Here is a 22,281-nt window from a genome sequence, read left to right on the forward strand (position 1 = left end):
TATTTCTTTCCTTCTACTAGCTTTGGGTTCAATTCATTTCCTAGGGCCTTTAGTTGTAAATTAGGTTGTTGATTTGATGGCTTTCTTGTTTTGTTTTGTTTTTTTAATATAAGTGTTTACAAATTTCTCTCTTTGCATTGCTCCTGCTGTAACCCACATCTTGGTATGTCATGTTTCCAGTTTCATTTGCCTTTAAATATTTTCTAATTTTCCTTGTGATTTCTTCTTTGATCTATTGGTTATATTAAAGTGTGTTATTTAGTTTTCACAAGTTTGTTGATTTTCCAGTTTTCCTTCTGTTATTGATTCCAGTTGTCCTTCTGTTATTAAAAAGAATTGAACACTAATTTGTGGTCTAATCTGTATGTCTGTTAGAGCTAGTTGGTTTATTGCGCTGTTCACATCCTCTGTTTCCTTATATGTCTGGTTGTTTTAACCCATTATTGAGAGTAAAATATGGATGTCTCCAATTATTATTGTAAAACTATTTCTTTCTTCAATTCTGTCCATTTTTGCTTCATATATTTTGATGGCTTGTCTTTAGGTACATAAATGTTTTTAATTGATATCTATTTTTGATATATTGAAACTTTTATTAATATAGTCACCCTACTCTCTTTTGGTTTCTGTTTGCATGGAATATATTTTTCCGTCCTTTCACTTTCAATCTGTTTGTGTCTTCGGGCCTAAAGTGAGTCTCTTGTAGACAGCATACTGTTGGATCACTTTTCTTTAAAAAATTCATTCTGCCAATCCCTGTATTTTCATTGGCAAACTTAATCCATTTACATTTAGTGGTATTACTAATAAGGAGGCTTCTTTTTGTTATTTGTTTTCTATAAGCTTTATAGCTTTTTGTCCCTCATTTCATGCATTACTATCTTCCACTTATTAATTTTTTTGTAGTGAATTGTTTTAATTATTTTCTCATTCCCTTTTGTATATATGCTATGCCTATTTTCTTTGTAATTACCATGGGGATTACATTAACATCCTAAAGTTATACTATTCTAAGTTGAATTAATACAAGATTAACTTCAGTAACATACCAAAACTCTGCCTCTTTATAGCTCCATTTCTACTCCTTTCAGTTATTGATATCACAAAATTACACATTTATACTTTGCATATCCAAAACCATAAACTGATGGTTATTCCGTGAGTGCTTCAGTCTTTAAACACAATATGAAATTATGAACCAAAGGTACAATAGTATTTACTTTTAGGCTAATAATTTCTACAAAATGTTTCAATCTCATAAATCATGTAGAAAACCAAAATTGGTGTTACAAACAAACAGTCGTTATAATAGCTGCTTTTAGAATTGTCAGTTATCTTTACTGAGATCTTTATTTCTTCACACAGTTTGGGATTATTATCTAATGCCCTTTTATTTCAACCTGCAGGACTCCCTTGACCATTTTTTTTTTGTAGGGCAGGTCTAGTAGTAAGAGACTCCCTCAACTTTTGTGTATCTGAGAATGAGAATGTCCTAATGTCTCCCTCACTTTTGAAGTGCAGTTTTGCTGGATATAGTATTCTTGGTTGACGGGTTTTTTTTCTTTTACCTCTTAGACTATATCATCAGCCCACTGCCACTGGCCAGTAAAGTCTCTGATAATAACTATACTGAAAACATTATTAAGGAAACGTCGTGTTTGAACAGTTACTTCTCTTGTTTCTTTCAGGATTCTTTCTTTGTTTGTTTTTCAATAGTTTTATTGCAATATGTATTCGTATGGGTCTCTTTGTTCATCTTGGAGTTTGTTAAGCTTCTTAGCAGTTTATATTCATGTCTTTCATCAAACTTAGGAAGTTTCAATCTGTTTTTTCTTCAAATATTCCTGCCCTCTTTTCTCTCTCTTTTCTTTCTGGGATTTCCATAATGCATATGTTAGTATGCTTGATAATGTACCTTAGGATCTGTTAAATTTTCTTCAGTATTTTAATTTCTGCTGCACAGACTCAATAATTTTGATTGTCCTATCTTTAAATTCATTGATTCTTCTACTTGCTCAAATATGCCTTGGGTCCCTTCTGGGGAATTTTGCATTTCAATGAGTGTAATTTTTAGAGCTAGAATTTCTTTTTGGCTTCTTTTTAGGTTTTCTCTTTATTGATATTTCCATTTTGTTCATACAGTATTCTTAACTTTTCCCCTGTATTCCTTTGGTTTTTTGAGCATTTTTAAAACAGTTGTTTTTAAGCCTTTGTCTGGTAGGTCCACCATCTGGTCTTTCTCAGTGACAGTTCCTGTTGGCTTATTTTTTTTCCTTTCCATGAGCCACACTTTCCTATTTCTTGGCATGTTTTGTGAATTTTTGTTATTGTTGAAAATTGGACATTTAATATAATGATATGGTAACTCTGGAAATCAGATCCTTGCCTCCCTCCCCTACCCCAGATTTATCATTTTTTATTTTTGTTTTGACTGTTAGGCTCTCTCCATACTGAGGATCAGTCTGAGGTACAAACTTAAGGTTTTCTCAGTTTTTTCTGTGCCTTTTCCTGAATATGCTCAGTGACTTTTGACTTTCCCCTTTAAATGTAGTTGCTTTTGAACATCCTAGTCTGGAAGTCTAATGGCTTTAGTTTTTACCAAAAGGGAGAGAAAGAAAAATAAAGGGAGGAGAAAAAGTGCTGGGCTCTGAGAATTGGCATCAGCTGGAAGGGCAGGGGTTTGCAACAGTGGCAGGGAGATGCAATGACTATGGTTGCCTACCTCTGTGTCTGCATCTCTGTGATCAGAAGCAGCAATTGGCAATCACAGCACAGATTCTCAATATTTGGATCTTTTGTTTACCTGGGAATCTCTTAATTTCTCCCTCATTTTTGAAGGACAATGTTGCAGGATATAGGATGCTTGGTTGTGGACAGGGTACTTGTTGCCCACCCTGACTCCCACAAGCTGTCTGCAAGCTGCTCCAGGAACATGTGCACAGCTGCCTGCCATGGGGCTGGGCATGGGTCAAGGGTAGCTTCTACTATATTAAGGGCTGAAATTGACCAAAGTTATCATCTAAGCCTTCCCTGGAACTTGCAAGCCTTCAATGGTCTCTGAAGTTCCAAAACAGTTATCCTATACAGATTCTGCAATTGTTGTCTAAGTAGAGAGACAGATTCCTGGTGCTTACTACTCTATCATCTTCCTGGAACCCTCCTTGTACAACATATCTTTAAAAAACAGGATCATACATGCTGTTTTTAAACTTTTTTCCATCTAATCAAGTCAACGGTCATTTGTGTCTTCAATTTGTTATGGCTGAGTGATTTTACATTGTAATTATTTAATTAATTCCCTATTACTGTACTCTTCAGCTTATTTCTTTTTTCTTCTTTTTCTTTTTTTTTCTTCAGCTTATTTCTACTTTGTCATCACCATAAACCACACTGTAATGAAATATATATCTCCATATAGATATGTATCTATAGGACACCTGGGTGCTCTGTGATTGAGTGTCTGCCTTTGGCACAGGTCATGGTTCTGGGGTCCTGGGATTGAGTCCCATCTGGCTTCCCATGGGGAGCCTGCTTCTCCCTCTGCCTGTGTCTCTGCCTCTCTCTGTGTGTCTCTCATTAATAAATAAATAAATAAATAAATAAATAAATAAATAAATAAAATATTTATTAAAAAATACATATCTATAGTTTTTCACCACACAGAAGTACATAGATTTACACATATCTTTGCTCACTTGTCTGATTATTTCATTGGGAAAGAAGAAAAGGAGACTTTGAGGTACTTCTGGGAGAGTGAGGAGGACAATTAGTACACAGAGGAGACGGAAATTTCTAGGTAGAGAGGACAGCTTTAGCAAAGAGCCAGGGGGCTAAAAATGCATCTCATGCTCAGAAAATGCTGAGAATTATAAAAATATACAGACTTTGCTATCTTTCAAAGTTCTCCTGACCACACCAGCCCCTGTACAATGTCTATACTCTTGGATGTCCTGGACCATGCTGCTCAAGCCTTCTCCTTGTGGGCCAACTGACTCCTCCAGAATCCTGGGCTATATCCTATACAGTTGGTAACACACAAACCAATTCCCCTAAAACACTAGACAGCCATTAAAGACTGGGAAATATTTTAAGGACAACCTCTTTATGTCTTAAAATAGTGCCCAGCCAGAGGGAAACATATTCCACATGTGTCTAATCCAGTGTGTAACAAAATACAAAGGTTGGAGGTCTCCCCTTCCCCTTTCTTTCTTTTTAATTTAAAAGGAGCTATTTGATGTCCCGGAAACCCTTTGAGGCTTTTTATTGCCCTTGTAGACCTAACAATAAAAGACTCTAAGAAGCAGAGCTTTTGGTAGTTCTGGATGAAAAACCCAAGAGCCAAAAAGAATCTAGTTATATGGAGGTTGAGAATCTCAGAATTCTGCAAATGGTTCAGGCTGGGGTTCCAGGTTAGTGTTCTCAGGGGGACAAGTGGCCAAGTAGCGGTTGTCTCTGTGCTATGATTTATAAGGCACCCAGCCAGCAGCAGCCTGCCTTCCCCACAGTGCCAGAAACTCCCTGTTATGACTTTGGGTGAAGATCAAGAGAGGGGCACCCATGCCCTCCCCCACACCAGCACACAGTACTTTATTGGGGAACACATGAAACCATAGTAGTGGCTCTCACTAGGGCCATTTTGCCCTCCGGGAGACATTTGGCATTTTGTTTGTCACAACTGGAGGGGGTGGTACTACTGGTGTCTCTTGGGGAGAGGCCAGGGATGCTGCTAAACATCCTGTAGTGCACAGGAAATATTGCCCCACGATGAAGAATTATCTAGCCCAAAATGTCAATGCCAAGGCTGAGAAACCCACGACTATGGGACAAATGGATCAATTTAGGGCATCTCCAGGAGCATCTATTTTACTCCATGGCAAATACTTTGAAACTATCTCATATTAAAGTAAATACACCTTTTAAAGTGTAATGAGGGGCACCTGGGTGGCTCAGTCATTTAAGCATCTGCCTTCGGTTCGGGTCATGCTCTCAGAGTCCTGGGATCGAGCCCCAAGTGGCACTCTTTATTCAGAGGGGAGCTTGCTTCTCCCTCTCACTCTCCTTCTGTGCTCTTCTCCCCCCACACCCCAATAAACAAATAAAATCTTTAAAAAAATTAAGTGTAGTGAGGCAGGACAGGTTTCTTCCTTCCCCTCTGGCCCTGCTCTCCCTCCACCCTCCCATGCCCCTCACCCTCTTCCAGGGACATAACACCCATCAAAACCTCAGTGGGAGCCTGCTTGAGCTAGGATGAAGAGGGAGTCCATTTGTAATCTATCTCACAGGGCTCCCTCCCGGGTGTTACCGGGAATAGGGGAGCGCAGTGTGCATATGAGGGGGAGGCAGTAGTGCGGGCTGAGACGTCAGAGCCAGGTAGAGGAGTGAAGAGGCTGTGTGTGGGGTGAGAGGGCTCCATCTGGACGGGAGTACCGGGCTTGTGGGAGAGGGAGGACGGGGGACTGTAACCCAGCAGATGGAAAGAGAGTGGTATTTGAGAGACCATGGCTAAAAGAGAAACTCTGCACTGGCAGAGGACAGAATGATTCCACAGCTCACCTGGAAACTTGTGGGATGTAATGGGGTAGGAACAGTGAGAATCATCCAGACTGAGGAGGATGAAAGAGGCTTTTCGTGGAGTAACCCTTCTTTGCCCACCCACCCCCACCCCAGGTCCCCTGGGTGTGTCCCACCTGCCTAGTGACTTGCATGCCTCAGCCTGGCCCAGCTTCCCAGCTTCCCAGCTCCTCTCCCTGCTAGTCCTCTTGTCCTCCCTGCCAAATACCACTTGTAACTGTACTGTCCTGCTCAAGAACCACCAGTGGCTCCCCATGGCTCATCTCATCACACCCCAATGCCTCTCTCTGGCTTCCTACTCTAGTTATTATTTTTTAAGAAAGATGTTATTTATTTATTCATGAGAGACACGCAGAGAGAGGCAGAGACACAGGCAGAGGGAGAAGCAAACTCCTCGAAGGGAGCCTGATGCCACACTTGATCCCAGGACCCCAGGATCACACCCTGAGCTGAAGGCAGCCACTCAACCGCTGGGCCACCCAGGTGTCCCTCCTAGTCCAATTATTAATTCAAAGAGTATTTGTTTATTTTTAAATTACATGTTCAAACTGAAAACGTAACCCATGAACACGGTAAATACCCAACAAACACACAAAAGTATAAACAGCGAATACTGGCTCTAGCTCAGACCCTCATCACCCCAATCCCTCTCCCCAGGGATACCAAAAATAGGCTACAATATCAAATGATACGTGTGCACGCTTTTTCCTTACAGAAATGGATATTATATACTTTCCTCTGCACCTTGACTTTAGTGCTTATAAATATACCTTTGAGATTACTCCTCCTTTTCTTTTTTTGGGATCCCTCTTTTTTTGTTCTTTTTTTTTTAGCAAATATTCCATCATATTAATTCCCCCCCAGTTTAGTCAGACCCTTACTGAAGATGAGGCTTCTAATCTTTGCTAAGATAAGCACTGCTGCAGTAAACACCCTTGGGCGCACCCCCTCTTTTGCATATGAGCAACACAGAATTCTGAGAACAGATTCCTAGAAGCAGAGTGGCCCTATCAAAGGGCACACACATTTTTCCGCTCTGAGTGGTGTCACACATCCCCGTCGGGGATAGGGCACAGCCCACTACCAAGAGTCGAGTCACCTCGTGTTCTCAGCAAACGTTGTGATCTTTGCCAATCTGGTAAGTGAAAACAGCTCGTGTTTTATTTTGCATTTCTTTGATTATGATTAAGGCTGCCTATCTTTTCATCTGTTTCAAAGTCCCCTGTATTCCTTTTTCTGTGAACTGGCTGCTTTCAAGCCCTTTGACAATTTCTTCATACGGTAGAGTACAAATATTTATAGACATCCACTTACGTGCCAGATAAATCAGAGACGGCCTCTGCCCACCCTCCGTACGCGGTTCTTGTCCTCTCTTATCTGCTGTTGTCACTTATTCCCGGCTCCAACCCGGGAGACCTCCCCCGTGCAGGGCGAGGTGCACGCATGTCATGACTACCTCATTGTGTGCGTATCATCTTTCAATCTCTACAAGTCACTGGAAGAAGTGATACATGTTTTTGGTGGAGCATGTAGCTGATCTAGAGAAGCGTAAACAAGAAAATTAAAAAATCCCATGTGATCCCAGTCCATCTTCGGGGACTTCTTTCAATAATGTGCGTGCGTGTGCCCTTCTTATAAAACTGGGATCATACTGTATATATAGCTTGGTTTTTGTCTTTTCTCCTCCATACTTTGCTATCGTAAAGTCTAAACTTATTCAGAAACCTCATATTTATTGGCCAAAAAATTCTTTCATATGAATGTCCCAAATTTATCTTTTTAAAAAAAGATTCTATTTATTTATTCATGAGAGAGATGGAGACAGACGCAGAGACATAGGCAAAGGGACAAGCAGGCTCCTTGCAGGGAGCCTGATGTGGGACTCGATCCCAGGACCCCGGGATTAGACCTGAGCCAAAGGCAGATGCTCAAACACTGAGCCACCCAGAATTTATCTAACCTGTCCCAAAATTCATCTAACCCATCCCGTTTGTGGATTTTTTTCCCTCTGTCTCCCCCTCCCTCCCTTCCTTCCTTCCACTTTATAGAGAATACTATTCATATCTCTATTTCCTTCACATGGATCCCTAGAAGAGCAGCTACCAGGTCAAAGGGTTGAACATTTTTATAGTTCTTGATTTGGTGGATTGGCTAGTTCAAAACATATTTCACCTCCTTCTAGTATGTCTAGATATTCGATAGCGAAAAACCAAGATTCCTTTACCGCATGCGTCCTAGATGTGATTTTGTTTCTGCTAATGAGATAAACTTCTCTAAGCATGACCCAGAACTGAGTTATGTGGGGTTGGGGAGGGGAGGGCAGGTGGCGTGGAGCATCTCTGGCAGCACAGATCGGGGCACAAGTGGCATGGCTGTGGAGTCACGAGTGGGGGTGGACATGCCTTTCTGATGAGGGCCGAAGCAGCAGTTCCCATGGCAGCCAGCTCCACTTGGTAATTTTGGGACACATCCCTGGAAGCCCAGCCTAGGATATGTTACTTCCCCTTCTCGATGATTCTGAGACTCATCTATTTTCCATTAATGATTCCCTTTCTGCTTAAGCCAGCCGAATGGCTTCTGTTGTTGACAACGAGGAACACTGACCAACGAAATCCCTGTTTGGCAAAATGTCCTGCAGGAAGGTCGTACCCCGCTAAGTGTGACAGAGCACATCGTGCCAAGAGCATTGTGGGAAAGCCTGATTCTCTCCTCCGGGGAATGTGATCGGAGAAGGCGTTTCTGAAGGAGTCACATTGGAGCTGGGATCCTGGCCTGGATGGTCAGCGCTAGGACTTTGTTTCTGAACACTTACCACATGCCAGAAACTGGGCCACGCTCTTTGCATACATGAATCTACCCAACCTTACAACTTTATGAGAGATGTGGTATTAGCCTCACTTCCCAGAGGCGGAAACTGAAACTCAGAGAGATTATTTGACTTGCCCAATGACAAAGAGCTAATTCATGCAGAGTATGGGGCACAAACCCGGATTGGCTGGACCCCAAAGTCCACACTTGGCTCACAACCACGGGTCTACCTTACTCATCCATTTCCATTCTCCAGGTTATCTGCCTTCAGAAGAAATGTGTTCCTGTCTCCTCTGAGCCCAGGTCATCACGACAGCACCAGTGACACCAGGTTCTCTCCTGTGGCTGTTTGCTGGGAGCTCCTTTCATCAGTCCCATCCTGAGCCTTGGGCTGATGTGCGTGGGGCACTTCCTCCAACTGTGCCCAATGCTTCTCATGCGTGGCCTCATCTGCTCCTGCAAAAGGTCCTGAAAGGTCCTGGTCCAATCTTTCTTCCACATGCTCAGAGAAATTAATTTGACCAAGGCCACATGGCTGGTAAATGTTGAAGCCCAGTTACAACCCACCTGTTTGACTCGAGAGCCTGGGGTTAAAATGAGATCATGTTCCCCAAAGAATAGGAAAAATGGTACCTGTGGCCGGGGAAGGCGCCATCCTGACCCAAAGCCAATTGGCATGAACTTCCACATTGTTGGGCGAATTGACATTGCGTCCTAATGAGCTGCCCTGGGAAGGACTCGGCATCTCTTCTGTGACATTTCTGCCCAAAGGGCAGGACCTGGGTCTAATCACGAGGAGACCTCATCAGACAAGGCCAAAGTGAGGGACATTCTACAAAATAGCTGGCCTGCATGTATCACAAATGTCAATGTCACGAAAGACATAAAAGCACAAGAGCTCTTCCAGACCAAGGAGACCTGGCAGTCGATGCAAGACCTGGTCCTGGATTGGATTTCGGACCAGACAAACATTGCTCCAAAGGACATGATGGGGACAACTGGCAAAATGTGCATGTAGACTGCGTTCTAGAGAGTGACCTTATATCCTTGTTAAGTTTCCTGTGTTTGCTGATGTATAAGAACATGTCCTTGTTTCTTTTTTTTTTTTTTAAGATTTATTTATTTATTCATAAGAGACACAGAGAGAGAGGCAGAGACACAGGGAGAGGGAGAAGCAGGCTCCCTGCAGGGAGCCTGATGTGGGACTCGATCCTGGATCCTGGGATCACTACCTGAACTGAAGGCAGATGCTCCACCGCTGAGCCACCCAGGTGTCCCAATGTCCTTGTTTCTAGAAAACACATGCCAGTATGGTTAAGGGGAAGGGGAATAGTCATAACAGTGGAAGAACGGTGTGCACAAATAGGGAAGTCATGTTTGGCACATCACAAGCCTTCCGTGAGTGGGAATCAATCACCTTTCTTTTCCACCGAGGACTCGCAATGTGCCAGGCACTGATCTACTTGTTTACCTGATGTCGCCCATTTTACAGATGAAAAAGCTGATGCTCAGAGACCCGAAGTAACCAGCCTAGGGCACACAGCAGTTAGCGGCCGTGCAGGCTTTCAAGCCCCCAGCTGCCTGACCCTCTCTGGGCGGAGGGGCAGCGGAGGAAGGGTGTGGGTGGGGATGGCAACCTCTGTGGCTGGTCCCAGGCTGGCCCCCCCGAGGCCTGAGGGGGCAGAGACACCAAGCAATGGAGGGGCACTCTGAGTGCCCAGTGAGGGGCCAGGATGTTGGGAGAGGGCCCCAGGCTACCCATGCTGCAGCTCCAGGACACAGCCCCATGTAACCGAGGCTTCTTCTGAACAGGGCTGCCAGGAAGAAAAAGGGTCAGTATCTGAGCCAGCAGGAGCGCAGGGCTACCGCCTTTCACAGGGAGATGACAAAGTCTGGTAACTGGGTCTGAATCCCAGTCCCACCTGCCTTTTATGGACAAGCCTACTGTATCTTGCTGCAGCATTAACTAATAAAATGATGTGATAAATGAATAATGGCCATTTTTAGCTCCCACCCTGTCACTTTGCAAGCAAAGCGTCTTGTAGTTTATTATCTTAATAATTCTTCAAAGCAAGTGTTGCTGTTCCCATTTCACAGAGATGGGGACCGAGTCTCAGAAAACATAGATAATTGGCTCAAGGCTGCAAGTAAAATAGGAAAAGCAGAGTTGAATTCCCTGAGTAGGTTGGGAGGACCCTTGGTCCCGACCCTACACCCTGTCATGGGGAGGGTCCCTTGGAGACAGCCCATGCCTCCTCTTGTTCGGTGGTGGAGGGAGTTGAGCTCTGCAGAGCGGCATAACAACAGCCAAGGAAAAAAAAAAACAACAGCCAAGGGCGCCTGCCAGGGAGTGGCCCAGCTAGGGCCAGTGGCCGGGTCTCCAGACTCCAAGTCCAGTGCTCCCTTTGGGAAGCAGAAGATGCTTTACAGATGCTGGGCTTCGGGACCAGGCAGGGTTGCCCTGGGCCAAGCTATGAATCAGCCAAGCGCAGTGTTGATGGTTTACCTACTTTCTCCAAGTCTCGCGTACCTCAGCTCTCCTGCCACTTGTACCCCCAAACACACTCTGCCTTGTGGTTGGTCAGAGCCCTCTACGATGGTGACCAGTACCCCCAGTAACCCCTACCGCCAGCCACCTGAGAGAAGGATCTGCTAAATGAATTGACAAAGAAGAGTCAATACCTATGACATTATGTGGCATCCCTTTATTTACCTGACATCCCCAGGAGATCATGATGCCTGACTTCCAGTGAAGAAAATCCTAATGGTAAAATTGTGAGGCCCAATGGTAGGCTCCCAGGGAGAAATGTGGAGATGGAACCAATGGAGAGAGGACTCACACTGTAGCCTGGAAAAAAAAAATCACAGTATCATAAAACCTCCCCTAAGCCCACCAGTGCTCATCTGGCTTGATTGCCTGTGGTGTTGGGGAGCTCATTACCTCATGAGGCAGTTTTTTCCATCTCCAGCAGCTGCTCGATAGCTTCATTGTGTAACAGCTAGCTAGCATGATCCATTTTTTTCCAGGACTCCAGCTGGTCTATCTGAGGGTGGCTGGCTGGGGCTGTGTTCCAGCTGGAACAGGTGTGCATTTCTCCCTGTGACAGCACAAAATCAGTCCGTCTTCCTCACACCCGAGGTCAAACATTTGTCGCCTCTCCATGGCAGCGGCAGTCAGCCTGCCTTATTTTTCCACATCGGAAGAATCCGATTATAGCACGCCTTTTCTTGGGTTACATGAGTTCTCTGACATCAGGTTGTATTTAAAGGCACGGCGCCGGGGCTGTCCCCTGCCACACCCCACCAGCCTTGGCCGGCCCTCCTTCCCCATCAGTTCTTTTCGGTGAGGTGTTAAGTCAAGCCCCCAAGTCTCAGTTATGTGCTCTATGCTGTGAATGGTGGCGACAGAGGTCTGTGACCCGGCCCTGCCCTGCAGAGGCATACGACACTGTCTGGAAGACACCATGCCCACGGAAGGGACACCAAACCAACCATGACAAGGGAAGGCCATGCAATTGTCTTTCCATGCCTTCCCGACGTTCCCTCGCTCTGTCCTAGAGTGAATGACACTAAATAAAATAGAACTGGGTGCATCGAAATTTGGTTTTGATAATACCTTCTGGGATGGGCGATGCGGAATATAAGGCCGGAGACCATTGGCAAAATCAGGGGGGTACTTCCTGGGGTGGTGGCCTTCGGGTCAGTTTTGAAGAATGGCTGCAAATTGCCATGCAGAGGGAGGGGGTTCAGCTGCCCTAAGTAAAGGCCAAAATAACAAAGGCAGAAGCACAAGGGAAATTCACTCCCCCGTCACGTAACAGTAATAGTAAGGGGCTAACACGGCGGTTTTATGGTTTGGGAGACCCAGGATCCATCCGTTTTATTGCTCTACTATAGTCAATCAGCAACCTCTATGGTATGATCCAAGCCGCTCCAGCACCTGCCATCCTAAGTGGAGGTTAGGGAAATGCTGCTCCCATTAAGGCCGGGCTCGGCCAAGACCTTGCACACACGACGGCCCCTCAGAGGTCACTGAGAGAGCAGGTGCTTGAGGGGAAACAGCTGGCTTTGCCATAGGAGGAGCCAGTCCCGGGCAGCAGGAGGTTGGCATGAACTTGGCCTGGGAATGTGTCAGGGGGGTGGGGGGCGGCGGAGCTGACCCGTGGGTACTCCCATGGGGTGGCTGCCGGAGAAGCGCTGTTGGAGAGGTAGGAGGCACGGGCCTGGCTTACCTGCGGGGGCTCATCCGGCCTCTCTTCCTGAGGCCCCAGAGATGGTGAGCATGGGACCGAATTCACAGAATGTCACACCTGAGCTTTGTGTTATAAATACACATGTTTCTGGTCGAAGTATTTCCAATTGTCCCGTGGCTTAAATCAGTCTGGGGGAGAGGGACCAGCGGAGGTTTGCAAGTTAAAGGAACCCGGCGGGTTGTCTCACAACTCAGAGAATGCTTGGGTCAGATGAAAGCTTCCTTTTCCGCTAATCGTTTTGTTTGAATCTCACGTCACATACACCTTTTCGGATACCGGTGTGCACTCCTGTGTCAGGACTCGGCTTGACTGGCGGGATCTGGGCCCTCTGTTACTCTTTTTATCTTGGAGACCAGCAGACTATCCCCATTTGAAAGATGCAGAAACTGAGGCTTTGGTCTCCCCCCAACCCCCCGCCGCCCGCCCCTCGGGGCCCCAGCCCCCGTCCACCTCCCAGAAAACAGGTGGGTGTGTGCAGCCACATTTCCCAAACCCAGAGCAAAGGAACACTAGACTCTCACATAGGCCTACGAGGAAAAAAAAAAAAAAAACCTGCGATGCATTAAGTCTGCATCCCCATCTCCCCTTGGACAGCCATGGAGCAAGCACGGCAGCATATGGATGGTTCTGTTAGTGGCGCAGAATAGAACCCGATGGGACTTTCTTTCTTTCTTCCTTCCTTCCTTTCTTTCTTTCTTTCTTTCTTTCTTCTTTCTTTCTTTCTTTCTTTCTTTCTTTCTTTCTTTCTTTCTTTCTTTCTTTCTTTCTTTCTTCTTTCTTCTTTCTTTCTTTCTTAATTTCTTTCTTTCTTTTTTTTTTTAGAACTCGATGGGACTTTCTTTCTTTTTTTAAGAACCCGATGGGACTTTCAACCAAGGTCGATTCTCAAACCTACAGGACCAGGGAGCTAACTCAAGTGCCTGGGCCCACCAGGCCGCCTCTCCGGAGCCTCTTGTTCCTTTCTGGTGGGGGCCGGTGGGGCTGGAAAGGCTGGGAAACTGAGTGCCAGGGGATCTCAGGTGATTATCTGAACCAGTTGCTTAACATCCCCAGTTGGGGGTTTGCAGAGACAACGCTCCTCTTCCCCCACTTGAGTTCAGGACGCGTGGAGGGACCACTGCAGGGTCACTCAGGACGGAAATCAAACTGTCAGCTTTTTCTGAAGTGCGCCCCATGCAGATGAGCCTCAGGTCTGGGGCAGGTGGCGGCATGTGCCTCCCGGATCGGCCAGATTTTCCTACCCAGGTGCAGACCCCAGGGGCTGCCCGCCGGCCCCACTCTCAGCAGTGGGACGGGGGTACCCTCGCTGCAGGCAGGCAGGGGCCCAAGAGGAGGAACCAGGAAAGGCAGAGCCATGGGATTCATGGTCCCTCCTACCACGCTTCATGCCTCAGTTTCCTTAGATGGCAGACAGGATTAGTGAAACCCGTACGATCTGCCTCCAGGGTTCTTAAGGGGACAACCCAAATGGTGATGGGGAAATGCTTTAAAAAGCGTACAACATGAAATTATCTTATTTGAGTATGAGTTTTCCTAGTTTCCTCACTGGGGTGGTGTTTGTCTTCTATCACTCGCTCACTCATTCACTGAAGGAGTGCCCACATTAGGCATGAGCCGGGTGCTGGGAGAAGAGAGCACAGATTTCCCACCTGTGGCCCCAGGCCCCTGTCTGCGGACGAGGCCGCAGACCTCAGCTCCGTCAGGGGCCTCACCCACGAGCTGGGGCCACTGGGCCCCTGAGCCACCCCTCTGGCCTGCCTTGCCGCCCCCTGCCCCCCGAAGGCCCTCTCCCCTGCAGTCTCCCCACACCGATCCTCTCTTTCCTTTGAGAAAGCTCCAGACCCATTCCCTGGAGAAGCCAGAGTTTACTTTGGCCACCGCTCTCTTGCAGCTCACCAAACCCTTTATTATCTTCAAGTGCTCATCTCAGCACTTGACTTTCTCCTGTGGTTTTATGAGCCTGTGTGTCACCGCCTCACTTAAACGGCCCGGGGCCCCTGTCTCGGGCGCAGGACCGGACAGGCAGGAGGGGTCAGGGAGGGCGCGGAGGCAGGCGGCCTGCTGGCGGCCTCGGCCGGCCGGGGAAGGTGGCAGGGTGGCCATGATCTCATTTTCCCCTTCTGCTGACATGCTTCTAATTCGGCTTTATGAGATTTTTCTGGAGTGTCAGCTGTGCTGTTTTGAGCTGGACCGCGAAGGGCAGACTGTCCAGAGGCAAGGGGAATGGTATGTGGGAAGGGCTTGGCAGAGGGAAGGCAGGCTCTAGCCTTTCCCAGCCTCCGGCAGGGTCTCAGAATGTTCTGGCCCACTTTGGAGTCTTAAAGGGACAAGTCAAGGCAAAAACACCCGCAGACACCTGGGGAATGCGGACCACGGGGAGAACTTCACCCAAGGCCAAGGGTTAGGTCTTTCAAGGCAAGTCACGTAGAGCCCGAGGCGCGGGCCTGGGTCCAGGTACGTGCGGTGCAGTGTCAGGCAACAGCATCTCGTGATTTGTGCGGCGGCACCGGCGACCCGGATGGCATCCCCCACTAGTGACTCGGCGGCCCCAGACGGTGGTCTCTGTGTGGTCGCTGACGGGCCACCACCCCGGGTCTCAGGTTCCTCATCTATAAAAAGGGGATGGAGTTGGATTCCACAGCCGGTCACAAGGTCGTCTCTGTCGGGTGTTTTATTTTTAAACTCGAATTGTTGTCTATATTTAAGAGCTGAAATATTTTACATTAAAAAATTGTAGCTCGAAAATAAAAATAAAAATTGGAGTTCTGAGATGTTCTTTTAAAATAAGTCAGAACGTTCCAGAACTCCTGGTCCTGCGGGACAGTAAGCTGTGTGGTCCTGGCTTGGCCCGTCCTCTGACATGAGCTTGGCCCACACCCTGTGGCTTTCGGGTCTGTCCCCCGACTCTCACCCGGCTCTGACCACAGGCTGCCCCGTGGTGGTTCCTTCCAGTGAGGGCGCAGGGATCCGGATCCGCAGGGGAAAGTGGGGAAAGTGGGGAGGGAGCCCCAGCAGGGCAGCAGGGCCCAGGAGAGCCGGCCCGGGTGGGTTGTCGCCCAGACCCTGTGCTGACCCTCCAGGCCCCCCCGGGGTGAGCCGCCCGCCCTCCCCGCCTTCATCTTCCTCATCTATTAAAAGAGGGAGTTGGTCGTAACCATCAATAAGATCCTTTCAAGTTCTTGCATCCTGTGACCCTGTGAAAATGCCATTCGCCCGGGTGAAATGGGTTATGACTTCCATGTTCTGGAATCCGGCTGCCCTGCCGGCACAGGCTTCACAGGCGTGAGGCCAGAGGGAGAAGAAGGGGCGCAGGGGTGTCTTGGGGGATCCTCTCCGTGAGATCCGGGCAGGCCTGGCTCACACAGACCTTCTCCAGCGGCTGGTGGAGTCCAAGAGGCGACACGGTCTCCCGGAATTCCTTCCAGGTCAGAATCCCAACGCTACCCTTTCCAGAAGCTCCAGGCTCTGGGGGTACAAACCAAGCATTCACTGGAGTGGACACACAGCCAAGTCCTCGGCTGCTCTGTGCCAACAGAGACTTCTAGACAGGGCCCGGGGCGAGGGCAGAGTGCTGGGCCATGGCGCTCAGCAGGAGGCGCCGGCTCTGGGGTTGGTTGCAAGGCTTCTGCGTTCTCTCCAGCTCCGTCCTAACTGGCCATTACTTAATTATCTGGGCCTCAGTTTCTCCATTTGTCCAATAGGATTGAAACAGACAAAAACATAGACCTGCTCTCTCTGTCTTCTAGAGGGAAAAACGTCAGAGAACGGAAGCCAAACTCCTGGAGGAGAGATGGAGTGCCCCTCCAGGGGACCTATGGGGTTTTTGGGGGGTCCCTTCTGTGGTTTATATGTCATGGTTTCTCTGGGTTGCTTCCACTTGCCAGCAGACAGGTGCTGCCCCACTGAGCCCCCAGTTGGAGAGGCCTCTGGGGTGGTGGGAGCCCTCGGAAGGACACACTGTATAGGGGCCCTGTACCCCAAGCTACGGGGGCTCCTTCACAGCTTGTGCTGCCCTGGGACGCCTCAGTCACTGAACAAGGGGCCTCCTGGCTGGTGGAAGAACTCCACAGGCCCACGGAATCCTGGTAGGACCTGGCAGGAGAGCCCTCGGACGCAGGCAGCGCCTGGTAGGTACGCTGGCCACCGTGCGCCAAGGGACCTTAAAGACGTGTGTGGGGGCGGAGTTCACAGGCAGTGCTGCCTACTGTCCTGGAAGAGGTAGAGGCCTGGGCTGTCCCACTGTGTCCTGGATGGTGGGTGTTGGCGGCCCTGAGCTTGGGGTTCCTTCCCTGCGAGGCGAGGGGACGTGCCCATCCGGCCTCCCTCACGCCAGGGTGGTGAGAGCAGATGGAAACAGACAGCGCTCAGGCTTGTAGGCCTGCTGCTGACGATCGGGTCAGAATCCGGGTCACTGGGGGCTGAGTCCTGGTGTGCTGTGTAGAAGCCGCACGGCCCCAGGCCAGCCACTGAACCCCCAGGGGCTCTCGTTGCCTCTGTGAGATAGGGAGAGCTCTCCAGGCCTCCCGGAGCAGCTGGGAGGAGTCCATGGAGAGTGGTCATGTATGTAGAATGTCTGGTGCAGGGCCTGGCACACAGTAGGTGCCTAATAAATGTGGCAGCTTGTCTCCTACAACTTCTTGCTGTGGCTCGCTTTCCCCAACCCGGCAGCTCCGGGGAGGCCCCAGCCTGAGACCAGCTCTCGGCCCTGCAGAGAGGACGTCAGATGCTTCCTAGGCTGAGGCAGAAACGACTTCAGGGGGAGGTCCCTCCCGGGGTGGGTGCTCGGAGCTGCTGCCTTGACTGCTGGCTGGGTGCTGGGTGGCCACCAGCACCAGGTGGCCGCCTTCCGGACCTGCCCTATCCTTTCCTGACTCCAGGGCCTGCCTCAACTGTTCCCTCTCCAGCCTGGCTCCATCCTGAGTGCCAGGGACTGATGGTCCACGGGCCTACGTACTCCAGCCTCAAAGGAATCAGAGGAGGCTCCCGTTCCCTACCTCTCTGCCCTCCCTCCATCCCGTGCTCCCCGTGGAAATGCCCTCACAGCTGTCTGGGGCAGCTGATTTCTCACCCCCTGGACTTCCTTCCACAGGCAGCCCCAACAGGACCACTTTGGATTCCCGTGAGCTGCTTCTGTAACATCATCACCAAGAGGACAGGGAAGCTCCGGAGCCGGACTGCCTTCAAGACCCCAAGAGCAAAAAAAAAAAAAAAAAAAAAGTAAAATAAATTAAAATAAAATTAACAAAATAAAAAATAATAAAAAAAAGACCCCGAGAGCACCACTCTGGCAATGGGTAAGTCACATCACCTCTGTGCATCCCATTTTCACGAGCATCATCTTAACAAATCCTGGGGGCGCCCCCCCGGGAAGGGGGGTTTTGTCCATGTGGGGCTGGCCCAGCGTCACTCGGTCCATGGGAGCGGAGCTGGGACTCACGGACACAGCTCTTCTGGTTCTAAATCCCCGCTCGCCCCAAGGTCCTGTAGTTATAGAGGTTCAGCTTATGTGTGCAGCGCAGGTGAAAAACGGACTAATTCATTTAAGAATGTTTTTATTACTTATTGATGTCCTGACCTCCTCCAAAGGATTTTAAACCGACTTACAATATGTAGCTTAGATACCATAAATCTGAAAATAAAGTAGCGTCAAGTCAAGATCTTGGTAGTAAAAAACAGAGGCAAAGGGGGTAGGAATGAATAAAGGCCAAAAGGTGAGTGGCCACTGAGGGCCTCCAGGTGCCCAGCACCAGGGAAGGTTCTGGGAGATATTCAAAGTGGTTGGATGCCCCCTCCGAGATAAGCCACCCCTGGATGTTCACAGCGAAAATAGAATGGAGCAGTCAAATAATACATTGTGTGCGTACTTTGCGTCAGGCATTATTCTATGCACTTTGCTTTCCTTTCCCAATAATTTTTTGTTTTTTTTGGTTGGAGTGATTTTAGATTTACAGAAAAGTTGCAAAGAGCATATAGAATTTCCTTGCCCCTTATGTGATTTCTCATGACGCTAGCATCGTCCATAACCGATACATTTGGCACAACCGAGAAATCAACATCTAGTATCTTATTATCAACTAAACTACAGACTTTATTTGGATTTCCCCAGTTTTTCCACCATTTTTAAATTTGTTTCAGGATAAAATCCAAGATATCACATTACACGTAAAAGTGTTTTACTTCCTTTTCTTTCCTTCTTTTTCTTTTCTTTTTCTTCCTTTCTTTCCCCCTCCTCCACCTCCTCCTCCTTCTTCTTCTTCTCTTCCTCCTCCTCCTCCTCCTCCTCCTCCTCCTCCTCCTTCTTCTTCTTCTCTTCTTCTTCTTCTTCTTCTTCTCTTCTTCTTCTTCTGCTTCTTCTTCTCTCTTCTTCTTCTCCTCTTCCTCCTCCTCCTCCTCCTCCTTCTTCTCCTCCTCCTCCTTCTCATCCTCCTCTTCCTCCTCCTCCTCCTCCTCCTTCTTCTTCTCCTTCTCCTCTTCCTCCTTCTTCTTCTCCTTCTCCTTCTTCCCCTCCTCTTCCTCATCCTTCTTCTCTTCTTCCTTTTAATCCTCACAATTACGAGGAACCAAGGCATAAAAAGGCATTTTCTGACTGCTCATGCCACACTGCTGGGAAATAGTGTTGCTAAGTTCAGACCCAGTCAGCCAGGTTGCTGTACGAGAAGTGGGTGAGGAGAGGGAATCAGGGGGAGGTGGGCTAACAGGTGGGGAATGACAGGACACAAGAGGGTCTGGGAGAGAAAGGCTTTCTGGGGAGTGCTGGTGGCACATTTTTTACAGAGGGAAAAGAGAAAGGTGTCTGGCTCCAGGATTTATCCCTAAACATTCACCTCTTCTCCCTCATTGCTTCCCCCTTCTCTCTCCACTGGCAGGGGAGGGTTTTGTGGGGGAAGATACAAGGCTGGACTGGTTCTCCAGACCACCCCCTGCTTGGGACAAAGCAACCCTTTCTTTGGGCTGGCGTTTCCTTTTTGCAATGTGTAAGTAATACCTCTTTATATAGGAAATCAGAAAACGTAGCTAAATTATTTATAAATCATCCAGAAGTCTGCTCATCTACGATCCATCATGCTCCATAACAGTGTGCCTTTCAACAGAAATGAAATGTCGTCCTACTATGGACTGTTGCGCATGCTACATTGTTTTTTCCACCTAGTGATATATCGTGAACATCTTTTTTATGATAACGTGGACATTTTTATGGCATTAATTCTGAAAGACTTCTATTGCATGGACATACCACATTTAATTGAAGCAGTCTCCTTTTGTTGGACAGTTTTGTTCTTTCTAATTTCTGTAAGTGTAGCTGAGTTTAAATACTTGTGTCTAGTCTTTGTCATTCCATTGAGATCATTCCATTGGAGTCCAGGCTCCCCTGGACATAGAATTGCTGAGTTCAGAGGCAAGCACCTGGTAAGAGTTGTGCTGCTCCCCTTGCTCCCCAGAGAGGTGGTTCTGGGTGCCCACCCAGAGGATCTGCTGGTCTAGGCGGAAGCCCACCTCCCTACAGCCTCCCCCCATAGAATATTACCTCCCCCCTTTCCATCTTCGCCAATGGCATAGGACTATTGTCTTATTTTGCATTTTTACTTCTTTGTCATTTATTTTATGATTTTTTACTTATTTTATTTTTACTGGGATTGAAACTGTTTTCATGTGTTTCTTAGCCACTTCTGTTTCTCTTGTGAACTGCTTGTTCATTTAGACTGATCTTCCTCTGTTTGCTTTTGCTTTCTCTTGCCTGGAAGAAGTAGTCCCTCGTTGAACTTATGGCTAAGAATTGAGCCAGGATATGGGCATCCTGGCTTCCAGAGGTTTCTAAGATGGAAGAAAATGAGCCAATTAGTCTGAAAAACCAGGGAGTGCACCAGCCTTCACTCCCTGCAGGACAATGGGTGGGGCAGCTTTCCATGGAGAGTTTTATAGGGAGAATGGACAACCATCTGCCTTGATACAGAGGCTGAACCAAATGATTCTGGTGGTTTCTCTGATTCTGAGGTTTCATAAATGATTGGGAATTTGGAGACCAAACTTAGGCCTGTCGGAGTCAGGGAAGGAAGGCTTGAGAGGTAGAGGAATGGCAATGCCCTTATGCTCGTGGACGGAGCGAGGACCACCCTTGTGGAGCCTGGCTCCCTGTCTTACCACCAGGCATAACTGGCTGTTGGCGCTCTTTGCTTTCCTTTCACTTTTTTCCTGGGATTCTCCTGGCCTCAGAAACACAGACCACCAGGGCCACAAAGGTCCTAAACGTTCTTTCTGGGGGAGGAGAGGAACCAACAAAAAGGAGAAATAAAGACGAGGATGAGCATACATGCATGTGACCACATTGATGCACCTATAAATAGTCAATGTATTTGTGCAATATACCTAAAAAAGAAAATGAACAAAACATTTTTTCTCCCCCAAAAAGATTTTCCTCCAGAACTGGTCTGCTAAATCGCTGTTTGTTAAAGAATGGTGATGGGGAGATGACAATCTTCTTATCCACTTTCCTCCTCTGCAGAAGGAGAAACTGAGGCCTGGGGGCAGGCACAGCAAGTGGCGTTTCGTACAGAATCTCCCGCCACAGCTCTGGGCTCCTTCTCTGTGATGTCTGGTTCTAGTAACGGCACGCCAAAGGGTTGCTTCTTGCCTATAGAAAATATTCCTTGGGACTGAAAAAGCAAATCAGAGAACAGACCGGGTGAGCAGATGTACAGCCGAAGGAGATGTATCCCGTTTTTACTCTGACCTCTGTCAACAGGCCACCATCTCCAACCCACTGGGAAATTGTCCCTTTTTACCCTTCACTTCACATAAAAATAACTTTGGGATTTTCCTTTGGAGCCTCCTATGCGGTCCTTTCAAAGCTGATGACACACATCACACAGAGCAGAGGCAGAGGGACTGACAGCGATGGGGTGAGGGGCGTTCCCCACAGCTAGTGCGAGAGTCAGGGCTCCAGGATGCTTCTGGAATCTTTCCTTCTCACTAAGAGCCGCAGAGACTTATTTTTTTTCTTATAAATGTAATGCTGGCTTTCGCGCATTACTACCCCGCCCCCCACCCCATTCTAGAATATTCTCCTTTAGTTTCTCTCTTTTCACTCTCAATGTCCTTAGGATCCTCTGAACCCACATTACTGGGTCACATCCTCTTTTTCAGAGCACCTTCCCAACGGATGTCCCAGTGCTCTGTGAGGGAGACGGAACCAGGCCTGGGGATGCCTTCCCGCAGAGGCCGTGCCCCAAGATTTCAAGGGACAGTCACGGGGGCACATCGAGGTCACAATTTCAAGATGAAAAATAAATAAAATAAAATAAAATAAAATAAAATAAAATAAAATAAATAAGAATTTCAAGACATCTGACTCCCAAATCAGTGCCCTCTCTCATCCTCCACTAGGTATGCGATGGGCGTTTGGAGAAGGTGGAGCGAAGTCCTGACTCAGCCAGCTTCCTGGGAGGGACCCTATAGGGGCTGAGCTCTGGGTGACTTGGAGGCCAGGCTGGGAGTGATGGGCTGCTGCCAACCGGCCAGATGGCCCTGCCTGTGTCAGCCGCTCTGCCCTCATCCCAAACTGTGATTTTTGTCACTTGCTGACTCCAGCCTTATTGGAGTTGCTAGGGCTTCTGGGCTGGTGGGTCTTTATTTTCCAGAATTGCCCTAAATG

At 47.9% G+C, this 22,281-nt stretch overlaps 1 long non-coding RNA gene across 1 annotated transcript; it reads left to right on the forward strand.

Moving 5' to 3' along the window:
- Nucleotides 1–6,575: 6,575 nt before the first annotated feature.
- On the forward strand, nt 6,576–21,903 carry LOC118352898 (uncharacterized). Its single transcript, XR_007407219.1, has 4 exons — nt 6,576–6,709; nt 17,722–17,926; nt 21,133–21,312; nt 21,774–21,903. It is a non-coding gene; the product is annotated as an uncharacterized LOC118352898 (long non-coding RNA).
- The last annotated feature ends 378 nt before the right edge of the window (nt 21,904–22,281 follow it).

This window comes from Canis lupus, chromosome 30, assembly GCF_003254725.2.
Source record: "Canis lupus dingo isolate Sandy chromosome 30, ASM325472v2, whole genome shotgun sequence".
Lineage (NCBI taxonomy): Eukaryota > Metazoa > Chordata > Mammalia > Carnivora > Canidae > Canis > Canis lupus.